Source organism: Blennius ocellaris (assembly GCF_963422515.1).
Source record: "Blennius ocellaris genome assembly, chromosome: 11".
Taxonomy (NCBI): Eukaryota; Metazoa; Chordata; class Actinopteri; order Blenniiformes; family Blenniidae; genus Blennius; species Blennius ocellaris.
The window spans coordinates 4593516-4608949 of NC_137660.1; positions in this window are offsets into that span (position 1 = coordinate 4593516).

Below are 15434 nucleotides of genomic sequence, written 5' to 3' on the forward strand. Positions count from 1 at the left end.
TACTGAAACATATTCATGTAGGATGAAGAGTACGAGGAAACCCTGTCTGCTGCCTTTACAGAGGAGGATCCACAAAGGCCTATAGAGGTATGATAGTTCTCATCCCGTTTACATTTCTGAAACATTGTGGTGGAATAAAGAGTGATATTTTGTCTACACTGAAGTATTGACACATTATTTTTAACAGGGCCTGGCTGGGCAGCAGCAGGAGGGTCCCTCAACATCCACTGCAAGGACTGACAGTGAGACAGATGTTCAGTAAACACCAGAGGTTCATTCTGGGGAATTCATGTCCAACTGTAATAATTGAATGTCCTCCTTATGTCCTCCCAGTTATCTGTAAAACAGATCTATATACTCCACCTGCTCCAGAAGATGGAAACAACTGCTCAGGAAATGCAGATGTGTAAATAGAACTACTGGAGCACAAGTTAAGGGTGGGTGTACAGTCCCAGGTGAATTATGCTAACTACTAACTACATTAACTAAACTAGCTCTTGTATTTGTAGGAAATAAAAAAGACCAAATGAATTGTGGATCATGTCTTTATTTGGTGGTGGTGGTGGTGGTGGTGGTGGTGGTGGTCAGACCCCGAAGTGATGATGGCATATGATGTCTCTGACAGCTCTGCCATCCTGCATAGCTGACAAGTCAATTGGCTCATCATCATCATCGGGGTCCTCTCTATGTAGGGCAGGGTCCTCTCTATGTAGGGCAGGGTGTTATGAAGGACAACACATGCCACTATAATATCACAGGCCCTCTCAGGGTCACCCTGAGGTGACGTAGGCACTGGAAACGGGCCTTCAGCAGGCCTATGCTCATCTCCACCTGGGCTCTTGTCCTGCAGTAGCCCGGTTGAAGTTCTGTTGGGGGCCTGGTTCAGGGTCTGGGTAAGGGGTTAGCAGCCGGGGTTGGCATGGTAACCCCTGTCAAAATCTGCTTAATTTTGTGAAGGAGCTTTGATGGGGATGTGCGTTCCATCGATGCAGCCTATCACATTTAGGAATCCTGAAAGACAGGAAAATTACTAATCCCACTCTAAGATTGCAGCACAATATCATTAACAGAATTTTATTTAATATTTATTTAATGGATCTCATCCTTCACCTGCAATCCTGTGGAATTCCTCCTTGATGACTCTTGAAGGCTTCTCTCCAGGGAAAACAACAAAAGTTGCTAAAAACCTTTAGCACCGTTAACAACGGTGAATGAAATGTCGACCTCTTCTGTGTCAAGAACTCCAAAATCCTTCAATCTTTACTGTTAATTCTGGTAATTGTAATTAATTTAACTATTAATTCAAATTCCTGATTAACTGTTTAGTATATCTTATGAGACTGATAGAACTGAATTGGCTATCAGTTCCTGTTAAGACATGTGGTGCTCCGGGGTATCTGATACAGGTCAGATAAAATTTCAATAACATAATTAATAACTATCTTTGATAAGTGTTAATTATTATCAATAGCCAATCAACATAAATAGTGATCCTCATGAAGTAAGAAATCCCTACACACACATATATATATATATATATATATGCTGTTTTTGATTGTAAAGTGGTGTTTCACATACAATCTTGCACACAGACAAGCAGCATGCATGACAGTCGTGCGCGTGATTCGCAACACCCCCCCTCCGTACAAACCTGTGGGAAAGACTGAAAGATAATCTGATGGCATGTAGAAATAAATACATACAAATAAACACAATAAATAAACACAATAAATAATGTTAAAATATGACTTTGTTGCGTTTATCCCCTATAATTAGTTCCACCCTTTGAACATCACATTATTTATTGATACTAGTAAAACTATTTTTGAAAGTTGCGAGAAGAAAATCTAAATTTTAGAGGAAAAAAAAGAAACTTTAAAATCATACATATATATAAAGTGTATATTTGCCATTCTGGATACGTGATAATTATTTTATGGTGGGTGGGGTCTGGGGTCGAGGCAATCTGTGGCCACCAGTGTGAGGATCCACACCTCGCTCTAGCACCCGGTCCTCCCTCACTGATTCTCCTGCAGGTAATTTGCTAATTGATTCTTCACACTTCTTAAGCCCTCCAGTGAGGTTGATCTGGTGCCATCAGATTGAGATCTCACCCGAGTCAGCTTTACTCGTGTGCTACAGGGCTCCCAGCTCTGTGTGCCCTCGGCCCACCTCCTCTCAGCGCAGCGCTCTCTCGTGCTGCAGTCCTCATGCTGCAGTCCTCGTGTGCTCCACAGCTCCTCTCTCTGAGCATCCTCGGCGCCCCTCCTCTCAGCGCAGCACTTTCCCTTGCTGCAGTCCGCAGACGCTTCCTGGTTCCCCACTCCGAGTGTCCTCAGCCAACCATCTCCCAGTGCAGCGCTCCTCCCTATTGCGGTCCTCTCACCCGTGCGGTGTGCACTCTGGAGTCCCCATTCTCCGTCTCCCAGGTCTTGAAATTTAAATAAACCTTTGTGAATTGCACCTGCTCTGCCTCCTGGTCTGCTTCTGGGTTCAGAACACTGCCCACTGGCTCCCAGCCATAACAGAATCTTCTGGCCAGAAAACATGAACTCAACAGACCTCTGCCTGGTGGTGGAAGCCCTTGCCTCCCAGGGGGCGTTACTCGATCAGCATGACCGCCTGCTGCAGGAGCTCGCCGCCTCCATCCAAGACATTCACCAGCGGCTGGTCCATCAGTCTTCCACCACCGCACCCAACGCTTCCGCGTCAGATCCCAGCACTGCCCACCCCTCCAGAGCCCTGGGCGGCTCTTCCCCAGGCAAGGAGCCCTTTGTTCCCCCACCAGAACCATACGCCTGGGAATTTGGCTCCTGTGATCAGTTCCTGCTAAAGTGTTGCCTCGTCTTTGACCTCCAGCCCTCCAAGTATCCCACTGATTGGTCAAAGATCACCGACACCACCAACCTCCTGCGAGGGAAGGTGGCTAGGTGGATAATGGCGCCCTGGAACCACGACTCCCCGGTTACTCAGACCGGGGCCCACTTTACCGAGGAGCTTACAAAGGTGTTCGATCAACCAGTAAAGAAAGGGGAGGCCGCAGCTTCTGTCACTCTCCCAGGTCACCATGTCAGCGGCCGACAACTCGGTTGAGTTCCAGATACTGGTGCACGAGTGTGGGTAGCATGACAAGGCTCTCCAGGGAATCTACGCCAAGGTTCTCTCGGAGAGACTAAAGGACCAACTGGCTATCCGGGACGAACCCTCCTTCCTTGATGAGCTCATCTCCCTCTCTATCCGCTTGGATAACTGGCTGTGGGAGAGGCAGCGGGAATGTGTCAACTGCCGATCCTTCCCCACCGGTATTCAAACTTCTCGCCGGGCCCCGGGGCTCCTGATGAGTCAGCAGATGAGCCGATGCAGCTGGGGCGGGTCCGCCTGGACCCCCGAGAATGACGCCGGTGCATCCGGAACCAGCTGTGTCTGTACTGCAGCAAAGTCTGACATCATCGGGACTCCTGCCCGAGTCTACCAAAAAGGTGTGGCTCATCAGTGACCGGGTACCCTCTGACGAGCCATATCTCCCATATCCCGAGTTCCACTGCCCAGATGAAGGTGCCCACCAGCCTCCACTGGGATTAACACTCTGTGACCCAACCAGATTTGGTGGACTCAGAAGCAACTTCATGGACGACGGGGTTGTGGCCCAGCTCGGACTGCCACTGGAGCTCCTTCCTTCTCCCCAAAGTGTTAATGCCCTGGATGGCCAGCTGATTTCCCGGGTTACCCACCGCACGACAGCTCTGACCCTGGTCATCTCCGGGAACCACCAAGAGACTCTCCAGCTCCTGGTGATCCCTTCTCCAGTCAATGGAGACACTGGTTGGTGAGCACTCCTGTCCCGTTCATCATATGGACCGACCATATGAACCTGGGGTATCTTCACTCGGCCCGCAGGCTCAACTCCCATCAGGCACACTGGTCCCTCTTCCTGAGTAGGTTCAACTACACCCCGTCCTTCCGACTTGGATCCCGGAACATCAAACTGGACGCCCTGTCTTGGCTCCACTCCTCCTCTTCCTCCTCAGAGTCACCGGACCTCATAATCCCATCATCCTGCATCCTGGGTGCCGCTGACTGGGACATTGAAGTGACCCTCCAGGAGGCCCAGGGCGCAGACCCAGATCCAGGTACCGGTCCCCCAGATCGCATCTATGTTCCAGACTCCGTGCACTCCCAGGTCCTTCAGTGGGGGCAGGACTCCAAACTCTCCTTCCTGCAGCGACATTTCTGGTGGCCTGGCATGGCCCGAGAGGTCTGGGAGTTCATCGCAGCCTGCTCAGTCTGTGCCCGCAATAAGTCCTCCCATCAACCTCTGGCGGGCCTTCTGCGAACATTGCCGATTCCCAGTTGGCCTTAGTCCCACATTGCCATGGACTTTGTCACCGGGCTGCTGCCTTCGGATGGGAACACCAGCATCCAGACCATAGTGGACCGTTTTTCGAAGAATCCAGACCAACGGCCAGACAGAGCGGGCGAACAAGAACTTCAAGGCGGCTTTCTGGTGCATGGCTGCGTGGCTTCCATCATCCTGGAGCACCCACCTTCCATGGATCAAATACACCCAACTCCCTCACCTGCTCAGCCACTGGATTCATGGTGTGTAACGGTTTTCAACCTCCCGTCTTCCCAGATCAGGAGCTTGAAATGGCTGTCCCCATGGTCAAGACCACCTACGTTGGGTCCGGGAAGTGTGGAAATCTGCCAGGGTGGCACTATCCAGATCCGCGGAATCCAACAAGCGACTCGTGGACCATCATCGTAGTCCCGCTCCGGACTACAGACCCAGGCACATGGTGTGGTTGTCCTACCAAGACCTTCCCCTCCAGGTAGAATCGCCGACAATGGCTCCCCACTACATCGGCCCATTCCCGGTCTCCAAGGTTATCAACCCCACTGCTGTCCAGCTCCAGAGGAGCGCTTCTGGCTTCCCTGTCGGCTCATCCTGGAGGAGACGCTCATCGAGGACTTCTACGCCAAGCACTTGGACAAGCCGGGTAGGCCGCTAAGTGGCGACCGTTGGGGGGGGGGGGGGGGGGGGGGGTTTCCGAGGATCCTCACCTCACTCCAGCACCAGATCCTCCCTCACTGACACTCCTGCAGGTAATTGGCTCATTGATTCTTCCAACCTCTTAAGCCCTGTATTGACGCGATCCGGTGCCAGAAGATTGAGTTCTCACCCAAGTCACTAGCTTTACTCGTGTGCTCCACGGCTCCCAGCTTCAAGCGCCCTTGGCCCACCTCCTCTCAGCGCAGTGCTCTCTCCTGCTGCAGTCCTTGTGCGCTCCACGGCTCCTCACTCCTCGCGTCCTCGGTGCCCCTCCTCTCAGCGCAGCGCTTCCCCTTGCTGTGGTCTGCTTCTGGGTTTAGAACACTGCACACCAGCTCCCAGCCATAACCAGTTTCTTTCCACGGTGTAATTTTGCTGCTGGTATCATCACTGCGGACAATCAATGGGCTTCAAAGACTCTTGTCGATAGTTTAAAAGAAGGAAAATTGATAAGTGCAGAAGAAGCCTTATCTGGATGCATTTTGAGATGGTAAGTCCAACTTATGTCCAACTAAATATAAGTCAAAGTCAAAGTCAGCTTTATTTGTCAAATGTGCCGAATGCATGGCATACAGCCCAGATGAAATTCCGGTCCTCTCAGACCCACAGTGCACAGCTTAATAATATATTAGGAACAATTATAAGACTTAAAAATCTATACATCTAAAATCTATACACCTTATAAACATATAAACAGTAAAGTGGCATGTACATTGTCTCTTTTGAGGTAGAATGTTCGTTCAGTGGGGGGGAGGGGGGGGGGGGGGCATAATGTCAGGTGCCGGAGGGGAGGGGGGGTGTAAGGGTGGCTGTGGCAGGGGGCAGAGGCAGAGGGGGGAGGGGGGGCAGAGGCAGAGGGGGGAGGTGAGTCTCCTGACTGCCTGGTGGCAGAAACTGTCTTTGAGCTGCTGGTTTTGGCTCGGAGACTCTGAAGTCTCCTCCCCGACGGCAGCAGGCTGAAGAGGCTGTGGGAGGGGTGGGTGGGGTCACCTGCGATATAATGATGAGAAATAGCTAATATTAACTTCAATAGCTATATATGTCTATATAGCATATATCTGGGATGAAACAGATAAAAACACAGCAGCAAACACATTTTATAATACATCCATTAATACAGTATGATACAATTACTTGTAAGGGTCAATGTCAGAACATTTGTCTTTCACAAGGCAAGAAATTACCCTTAAACCAACACATGGAACAAGGATAGAAAGAGCAACTTAAACTTTCATTGCTCCTCATATAACCACAACATCTTCCTACTCTCATTTAATGCTGATACAACTACTGCTTCTTATTAGTGCAGGTTGATCATTTCTATATAGACAACAAGGCAAATCTTTACCTTATGAGAAGACAATCCTCCACTCTGTTGAGATATGAAAGATATGAAAGAAACGATAAATGTGCCTTGAACTGTGCTGAGGAATAAATCCTGTTTTGCATCTATTCCAGCGAATGACTTCTGGGACGTTTTAAAAGTAAAATTTTTTCTTATGCTAAATGAGGTAATAGATGATAATTTCCTCCCACCATGAAGCAAGGTGTAATCACCTTAATCCCTAACCCTGGCAAAGATCCCAGGATTGTGGATAATCTTAGGCCTATCACTTTATTGAACACCAATTATAAAGTCATCACTCGTGTTTATGCTAATTAAAACCAATTTGGACAAAATTATTAGTGACTCTCAATCTGGCTTTATGAAAAATAGATCAATTCATAAAAATATTAATTTAGCCATAGATATTTTGGATGAAAGCCACCTAATAGAGGACGATGGTTATATTCTTTTTCTGGACTTTTATCAAGTGTCAGGAAGGGTTGATTCGTCAGCCCATGGATCCTCACAGGCCCTTGGAGCCTCGTCGAAGAGAGTTCTACAGGGATCAGCAAAGGGCAGGACATGGATCAAGGAAGGAAGACTGTGCTGACTGGAAGGACAAGAGAGCTCAGAGAGTAAGGCCAGTGAGCTGGGTAAGGGGACAGAACATGCAGGTGAAATATCGAGGCAGACAGATGGACGTGAAGGGTAGAGAGCCAGGAGTGAGAGGAAGAGAGCACAGGAACTGGAGAGGACAAGGTTAAGGACTCATGATGGATGCAAGGCATCATTTTAGTATTAAGTTTAATATTCTAATAAAGGTTGTATGTTTTATAAAAAATGGTTCATTGACACACACACGCACACACACACACACACGCACACACACACACACACACAAACACTCATATGCATTCTAATAAAGGTTGTGTGTTTTATAAGAAATGGTTCATTGACACACGCATACACACACACGCATACACACACACACACACACACACACACACACACACACACACACACACACACACACACACACACACACACCCACACACACACACACACGCACAAACACTCATATGCATTCTAATAAAGGTTGTGTGTTTTATAAGAAATGGTTCATTGACACACACGCATACACACACACGCATACACACACACACACACACACACACACACACACACACCCACACACACACACACACACACACACACACACACACACACACACACACACACACACACACACACACACACACACACACACACACACACATACATATACATACACTTATAGCACGTACACACACAGAAGGTGCAGGAACGCACGTACACAGGTTGATGTTGAAACCAACAGAGACATCAGCGCACGAACATCGTAGATGCGCACGTGCAGGCACAATACACATTCATAGAAATGGAAAGTTACAGAAAGAAGAACTTGATGGAAAAGGGGAACTTGGGTGCAGTTGGAACCAGTTGCAGAAAGAGGAACTTGGCACGGCTAGAAAGTCCCAGAAGACGGTCGAAGAAAAACAACAAGATGGTGGATGGAGGAGAAGTTGATGTTTATTCTGATGTTTTATTCATATATGTAACCCAATAAAGTTGTGATGTTATGAATGCATTAATGTCTGTACCAATTGTATTGTAAAAGGCCGAATATTGTGGAAACTAGGTGACCGATCAGAGGAGAGCAAGTGTGGGTATAAAAGTAGCTGCAAACAGCTATTTTACGGATTTTCCTGAATATTTTGGATCTTCTCCATCTCCCCAGAGGGTTCACATCGAGCCCATATTTTAGTTAGTCAGAAAGTAGTATTAGATCAGAACAGGATAGAAGCTTTTTCCGGCAGCCTTAAACTTAAAACCTGAGGAGTCAAGTTAGAAGTTTGCATTTGAACCAGGCAGAATCTACAGCAGTGAATCCTCTTGAACAAGATTAACAGCCAACACACGACGCATTAAACTTCTCATCTTGTAAAAGGTCTACGCTCCGGATGGAGCCCGGCAACTGGGTAAGTCGAGTGTCTGATCAACACACACCCTTCCTCTGGTCACTATATCTCAGTATTTGGCCTGATGATTATAATCTGTTTTACCATTTTACATTGATTTGATACATATTACTAAGCATGCTTGTTGCTTTTACCCCGGTGCACATTAAAAGTAAGAAATTTTCTGAACATTCCTATTTTTTCCCTTGATTTTGAATGTGAATGAATAAGTGTGCTATTCAATGATACTACAAACGTCAGTATTAAGTCTTTTACAGGTTATTTTAGCCTCAATTGCTGCATTTATTAAAACAATGCCCCTGGGTCCTATGCCAGGACTCTAAAACCTACTCCGACCATTACCCAGTGCAAGTCAACAACGTAGCGTGGTGGTCAACAGAGGTAGTTGTTGTCGAGCAGTTCAGGCCCTGGGCCGTTGCTCTGAACTGTCGACGCTGACGGTGGTCTGGGCATGACCTCTGGATTCTGGATCGTGAGAGTCGGAGCGAAGTCGGAGCGAAGTCCCCTCAACACCCAACTTGATTCAGTAAGCCTTCTCTCGACTGTTGATTCCCAGCGGGAGCTGGATGACCTTACCCCTGAGACGGAGAGCTGGTTCTCTGGTGTAAACCAGGTTGATTCTTTTGCAGGTTGACACAAGCCTTTGACTCAATTGAGCATCCTTTATTCCAGTTCCAATTGCTCAATATCATTGCCAACAGGTACTGTATGTCACAACGGTTTGATATCAAACAAGGAATACAACAAGGCTGCTCAATTTCTCCATTTCTTTTTATTATTGCTACTGAAATTCTTTCTATCTTTATCAAGAATTAGAACATTGTTCTCTTAGAGGTGTTGGACATACCTGCAATCAAGTCAGTTAGCGGTAGTGCTGTTGCACTACAGCTGATTAATGTCCCAAAGATAATGCAAACCATTGCTATTTTTCCAAGGCTTCAGCGTTTAAGCTCAATGTAAATAAATGTTAATTGATGCCAATCCATTGTTGTGAATGATCAAATGCATATGACATTCCTATAAGATTGGTAGTCAAATATCTAAGTGTACATATTTCTAAAGATATTGCAGGAAGAGAAAACAATAATATATGGATGGTACTGGATAACTGCCAAGCTAAATTGAAGTGCTGGTTATTGAGAGATGTCAGTTTGCTATGTAGGATTCTATTGACTAAGATGAAAGGCATTTTGGGGTGTCTCTGTCCAGGGCATTCTTTAAATATTTCTAACAGAGCAATCAAGAAGATTAACCAAATTACATTTAATTATATTTTGAAACATAAAGTTCATTATATTAAAAAAAGCTGAAATGACTAAAGAATATGAACATGGAGGTTTACAAGCCACAGACTTTAATTTCATGGTTTCCCAGTTCATATTCCCAGAGACATTTTCAAGAAATTAGGAGTTATAGACTTTTTTTTATTAAGGTTTGATTTCAATATTCAAAAACTACCTGTTAAACTATCCCTTTTTCACCAACAAGTTCTTTTATATTGGAAAATGCTATACGATCATAATTTCACTCCAGACAATACACCGATATGGAACAACAGATATATTGTCATTAAAAACAAATCATTGTACAATAAGAAATTGAAACATTTGGTCTGTGATTCATTCCGTTGATGATGAAGGATGTGTGATGTTCCATGAAAACTTTTGTTTGAAACATAATTTGAATATTAATCGTAAGTTCTTTATTTCTACAACAAAAGCAATTTCTGCCACTATATTAGGTCTAAAAAGAGGTATATGTTCAAATTCCACAAATCTCACTCCTCATCTTCCTGGTCTTCATGTTGGTGGGACTTCATGTCAAACTAAATTCCTAACAAAATAATAATAATGCACTTTGGGCTGATAAACATGACTGGCTTCATAAAAATAATCTACTTAAACCCTTTGTTGCAAAAGATATTATTAAATATTCTGATTTCTTAATTAACCAGTGGTGCGCAGTCAGGATTTTTCTTTCATTTGTAATAATTAAAAAATGATTCTGAAATCTGTGTCTGGAATCAATTAGTGACTTTAGCAACTTTATCCAGAAGATGACTGGTTATATTTTGTGGTGCTCAAATTTTGTGGAGGCTGGAGACATTGAGTCCAAGTGGACCATGTTCTCCACTTCCATTGTCGAAGCTGCTGCTCAGAGCTGTGGTCTCTGGTGCCTGTTGTGGCGGCAACCCCCAAACCTGGTGGTGGAAACCGGAAGTAAGGGATTCTGTCAAGCTGAAGGAGTCCTATCATGTATTGTTAGCCCATAGGACTCCCAAGGCAGCTGACAGGTACTGGCAGGCCAAGCGTACTGCAGCCCGGGCCGTGGTGGGGGCAAAAAGTCAGGTCTGGGAGGAGTTCGGAGAGGCCATGGAGGAGGATTATTGGTCGGCCCTGAGGAAATTCTGACAAACCGTCCGGCGCCTCAGGAGGGGAAAGGAGTTTTTCACCAACACTGTTTACAGTGGATGTAGGGAGCTGTTGACCTCAACTGGGGATATCGTCGGGTGGTGGAAGGAATACTTTGAGGACCTCCTCAATCCCACCACCACGTCTTCCATTGAGGAAGCAGAGGCTGGGTTCTCAGAGGTGGACTTGTCCATTACCCAAGCTGAAGTCACCGAGTAGTTGTGAAGCTCCTCGGTGGCAAGGCACCGGGAGTGGATGAGATTCGCCCAGAGTTCCTTAAGTCTCTGGATGTGCAGGGACTGTCGTGGCTGACTTGTCTCTGCAACATCGCGTGGCGGGCGGGGACAGTACCTCTGGACTGGCAGACCGGGGCGGTGGTCCCTCTCTTTAAGAAGGGGGATCGGAGGGTGTGTTCCAACTACAGAGGGATCACACTCCTCAGCCTCCCCGGGAAAGTCTATTCCAGGGTACTGGAGAGGAGGGTCCGGCCGTTAGTCGAACCTCGGATCCAAGAGGAACAATGTGGTTTTTGTCCTGGTCATGGAACACTGGACCAGCTCTAGACTCTCCACTAGGTGCTCGAGGGTTCATGAGAGTTCGCCCAACCAGTCCACATGTGTTTTGTGGATCTGGAGAAGGTGTTGGACCGCGTCCCTCAGGACGTCCTGTGGGGGCTGCTCCGGGAGTATGGAGTCCGGGGCTCTTTGTTAAGGGCTGTTCGGTCCTTGTACGCCCGGACCAGCACTTTGGTTTGCATTGCCGGCAGTAAGTCGGACCTGTTCCCAGTGCACTTTGGCCTCCGGCAGGGGAGTCCTTTGTCACAGGTTCTGTTCATCACCTACATGGACAGAATTTCTAGGCACAGCCAGGAGCTGGAGGGGGTCCGGTTTGGGGACCACAGGATCTCATTGCTGCATTTTGCAGATGATGTGGTTCTGTTGGCTGGACCTTCAGCGTGCACTGGCGTGGTTCGCAGCCGAGTGTGAAGCAACTGGGATGAGGATCACCGCCTCTAAATCCAAGGCCATGGTTCTCCACTGGAAAAAGGTGTCTTACCCCCTCCAGGTCGGTGGAGTGCCCTTGTCCCAAGTGGAGGAGTTCAAGTATCTTGGGGTCTTGTTCACGAGTGGGGTGAATATGGAGCGTGAGATCGACAGGTGGATCGGTGCAGCGTCTGCAGTTATGCGGACGTTGTATCGGTCCGTCGTGGTGAAGAAGGAGCTGAGCCAAAAGATGAAGCTTTCAATTTACTGGTCGATCTTTGTTCCTACCCTCACCTATGGTCATGAACTATGGGTCATGACCGAAAGAAGGGGGATCCCGGATACACGTGCCTGAAATGAGCTTCCTCTGTAGGGTGGCTGGGCGTCACCCTTAGAGATAGGGGGAGGAGCTCAGTCACCAGGAAGGAGCTCGGAGTAGAGCCGCTGCTCCTCCACTTCGAGAGGAACCCGCTGAGGTGGCTCGGGCATCTGTCTCGGATGCCCCCCGGACGCCTCCCCAGGGAAGTGTTCTGGGCATGTCCCTCCGGCAGGAGGCCTCGGGGCAGACCTTGGACACGCTGCAGGGACTATGTCTCTCGGCTGGGGCGAGGGAAGTCTGGGCATCCTTGCTCAGACTGCTACCTCTGCGACCCGGCCCCGGATAAGTGGCAGATAAGCTCCGTTTCCACCGCACACAAGTGCCGGGACGGAGCGGAGCGGTACGGAATAGAGACCCCGACCGAAATTTTGGGTCGCGTTTCCACTGCAGAGAGGAGCTTTAAAAGTGGGTGGGGCTTATGAGCTCTGCAGAAATGTGACATTACAGCAGAAAAGAAAGTCGTCAGATCTAGATCTTGTGAATCCTCTGTTGTTGTTTACATCCTCCACTTTGCACTGTTATTTTTTGCAGCGGGAAAAAAAACTGTTACTTTTTGCAGCGGTTATTTTTTGCAGCGGCAGAGCTGCAGCCGCAACTTCCGTGTTTGTTGTGGGAGAGCGAACGCGGTCCGGCAGCTCAGCGTCGGAACACGGAGGCGCCGAGCTCTGAGCTCCTTTTCATCGCTTCCGCGGTCCGTCCCCGCGATATAGCGCCACTGACGCTGAGCTGCCGGACCGCGATCAGCGCCAGAGTGGAGTGCCTCCTGCATTTGAGCCGAAAGCTCCAGACTCCGGTGTCCCGGACGCGCATCCACGCCACGGCGAGTGCTATGCTGCAAACAGAAAGCTCCAACGCGATGCAATGTCCCTCCCCCCGGTCTCCCCCTGCCTCAAGTCTGCTCTTTCACCACAAACACTAAAGTTGAGCAGCAAAGAAAAGAAAATGAAAATAAAAACAACCAGAGCAAAGCTGACCACACTGACAGCAGAGGATTCATCCAGCCAGCACATTAAAATATTATGGGCGTGTAGTAAATCACTGACCAATCAGCAGACAGCTCTTCAACCTCAGACCCGTTCCATGGTCCTGGTACCCCAACGGAAGGATAGCGGAAAAGCGGTCGCCTTTGGAGCGGTCTGGAATGGTTCAGGCGGCATTTCTGTCGTGACACGCGAACCGGAGCGGTTTAGACCGGTCGAGGCCGGCACTTTTTGTGCGGTGGAAACGGGGCTATAATGGACTGATGGATGGATTATGATCTAGAAAAAAGCCTAGATAGTCCCAGACTTTCCACTCTTGCACAGGTTTCATGGAGTCTGGCCTTCAGAGTGGTTGGAGAAGCAGGCAAGGCATAGCCTTGATTCTAGTAGAAGGAAGGATAAAACTGGCTTGAGGGATGTTTCACTTCGCACACATAACTTTGATACCGCTAGATTATGGTCCAAATTATTTCTTGTGGTCATCACATGTCAAAGCCACTGCCAGCACCATGGGCATGTGTGTGTGTGCCAGGATGGCATGTTCAACCTGTCTTCAATTACGTGTGTATGGGTTTATTTGTGAGTGTGTTGCATGTGTGTGTTATGAGTGGCAGCAAACAAGAACTATTTTACTTTGTCTAGGACCATTGTGAGATGATGTTCACAATAGAAATATTCACATCATGAGGCTGAGGCTGAGTTTGTGAGCTTGAACCATTCATATATTAATTAACACCAGCACGTATTCTGCTAAAGAATTCTGCAAAATAATTCACTTTAAATTGGGCCTATTCAAGAAGCTATACGCAGAAAGCAACAGACTTTGGAAGTTCCAGTTGAACTTGAAGCATCCACAGCCAATACTTGCATTCATGTCAATTGACCGGCAGTTCTGGATGGAGGTGCTTCTTGATATGCAAATGAGATGCAAAAGAGGCCTTTTGCCTTCCTTTTGCCTACACTCCTTCCCTCCACGCCAAAAGAGAGACAGAACGTTGTCATTGTGAAAAAAAAAGAAAATGTCTGAAATATTTTTTAATGAAAAATATTTGTCTGAAAGCACATACATGAAGAAAAACCTTCAATGACAAATTTTCTTTTCAATAACGACCTACACCATCCCCGTTTTAGCTCCATAATTCTCTCACATTAATGCGACGAACAATGTGTAGTGAGTTGCCTTATTTCACTCATGTTGTGTATTTTTGTAGGAGTTTTTTATAATATATAGTATATATATATAATATAAGTAGCTTTTATAATGGATTAACCCAGAAACAGTTGCACATGTCTGGGAACAATTACAATTAGCAAAATTGATCTCAAACAAAGCCAGTAAATGCCACTCTGCTCACTGCAGCTTAATTTGAGAGGGAACACATGTGCTGAACAATAAATGGGGGGAGGAATTCATTATGCTCTGCGATTCATATGCTAATGCAAAACATATCCTCCACGATAATGCCATTCTCTTCAGGATCCACTAAGTGGTACGCACAAGCCTTGTGGGAGTGCACGCTATGGGAGGAAAAATGCCAAAACCACACATTGTCACGTCCCATATCAATTATACTGAATGGTCTCTTCACATTGATTAGCAGATAAGAGACTGAGCCAAATGCTTTGTTCGACAAACACACAGTGGCACAGGTGTGTGTGTGTGTGTGTGTGTGTGTTTGTGTGTTCTATATAAATATGAGTGTGAGACAGAGAAAGAGCTCAGTGAGTCTGCAGTAAAATGTTCTGTTTGTCATTTCCATCAATATGGAACACAGTGAGATGACCTGAGAACCCCCCCCCCCCACACACACACACGTAGAGTGCAGCTACTTATGAGGAAGTGCAGCTCAGTGTGTGTCTGTCATGTTTTATAGAGAGAATACACTTTACTGAAAATGACAGCTCCACCAGATTGTTTTCCAGCATATCTCTCCTGTAAACTTGACCTGAGCGCCTTCCATTCAACATGTGCACTGACTTTTGATCTCAACTATAAATCACAGTTTTTACACATTTTTAGTTTTATTAAATTCCCTCAAAACCCGCATTGCTTATCTTCTTAACTGTAAGAACAGGGACTGTAGTCATTGTATGTCTCTCCTATAATAATTATTACAAATATTCAGGTACAAAATAATGCACATGAAATTCAAGTTCTCCAGTGGAAGGATAATCAATCTGATCATCTCTCTGTGTTTGTGGTGGTAGACCTTGGGGATCCATGCTCCTGAGTATCACTCTGTACTGATCACCAGGATATACACCTCTTCTCAGAGGATGGGAGTG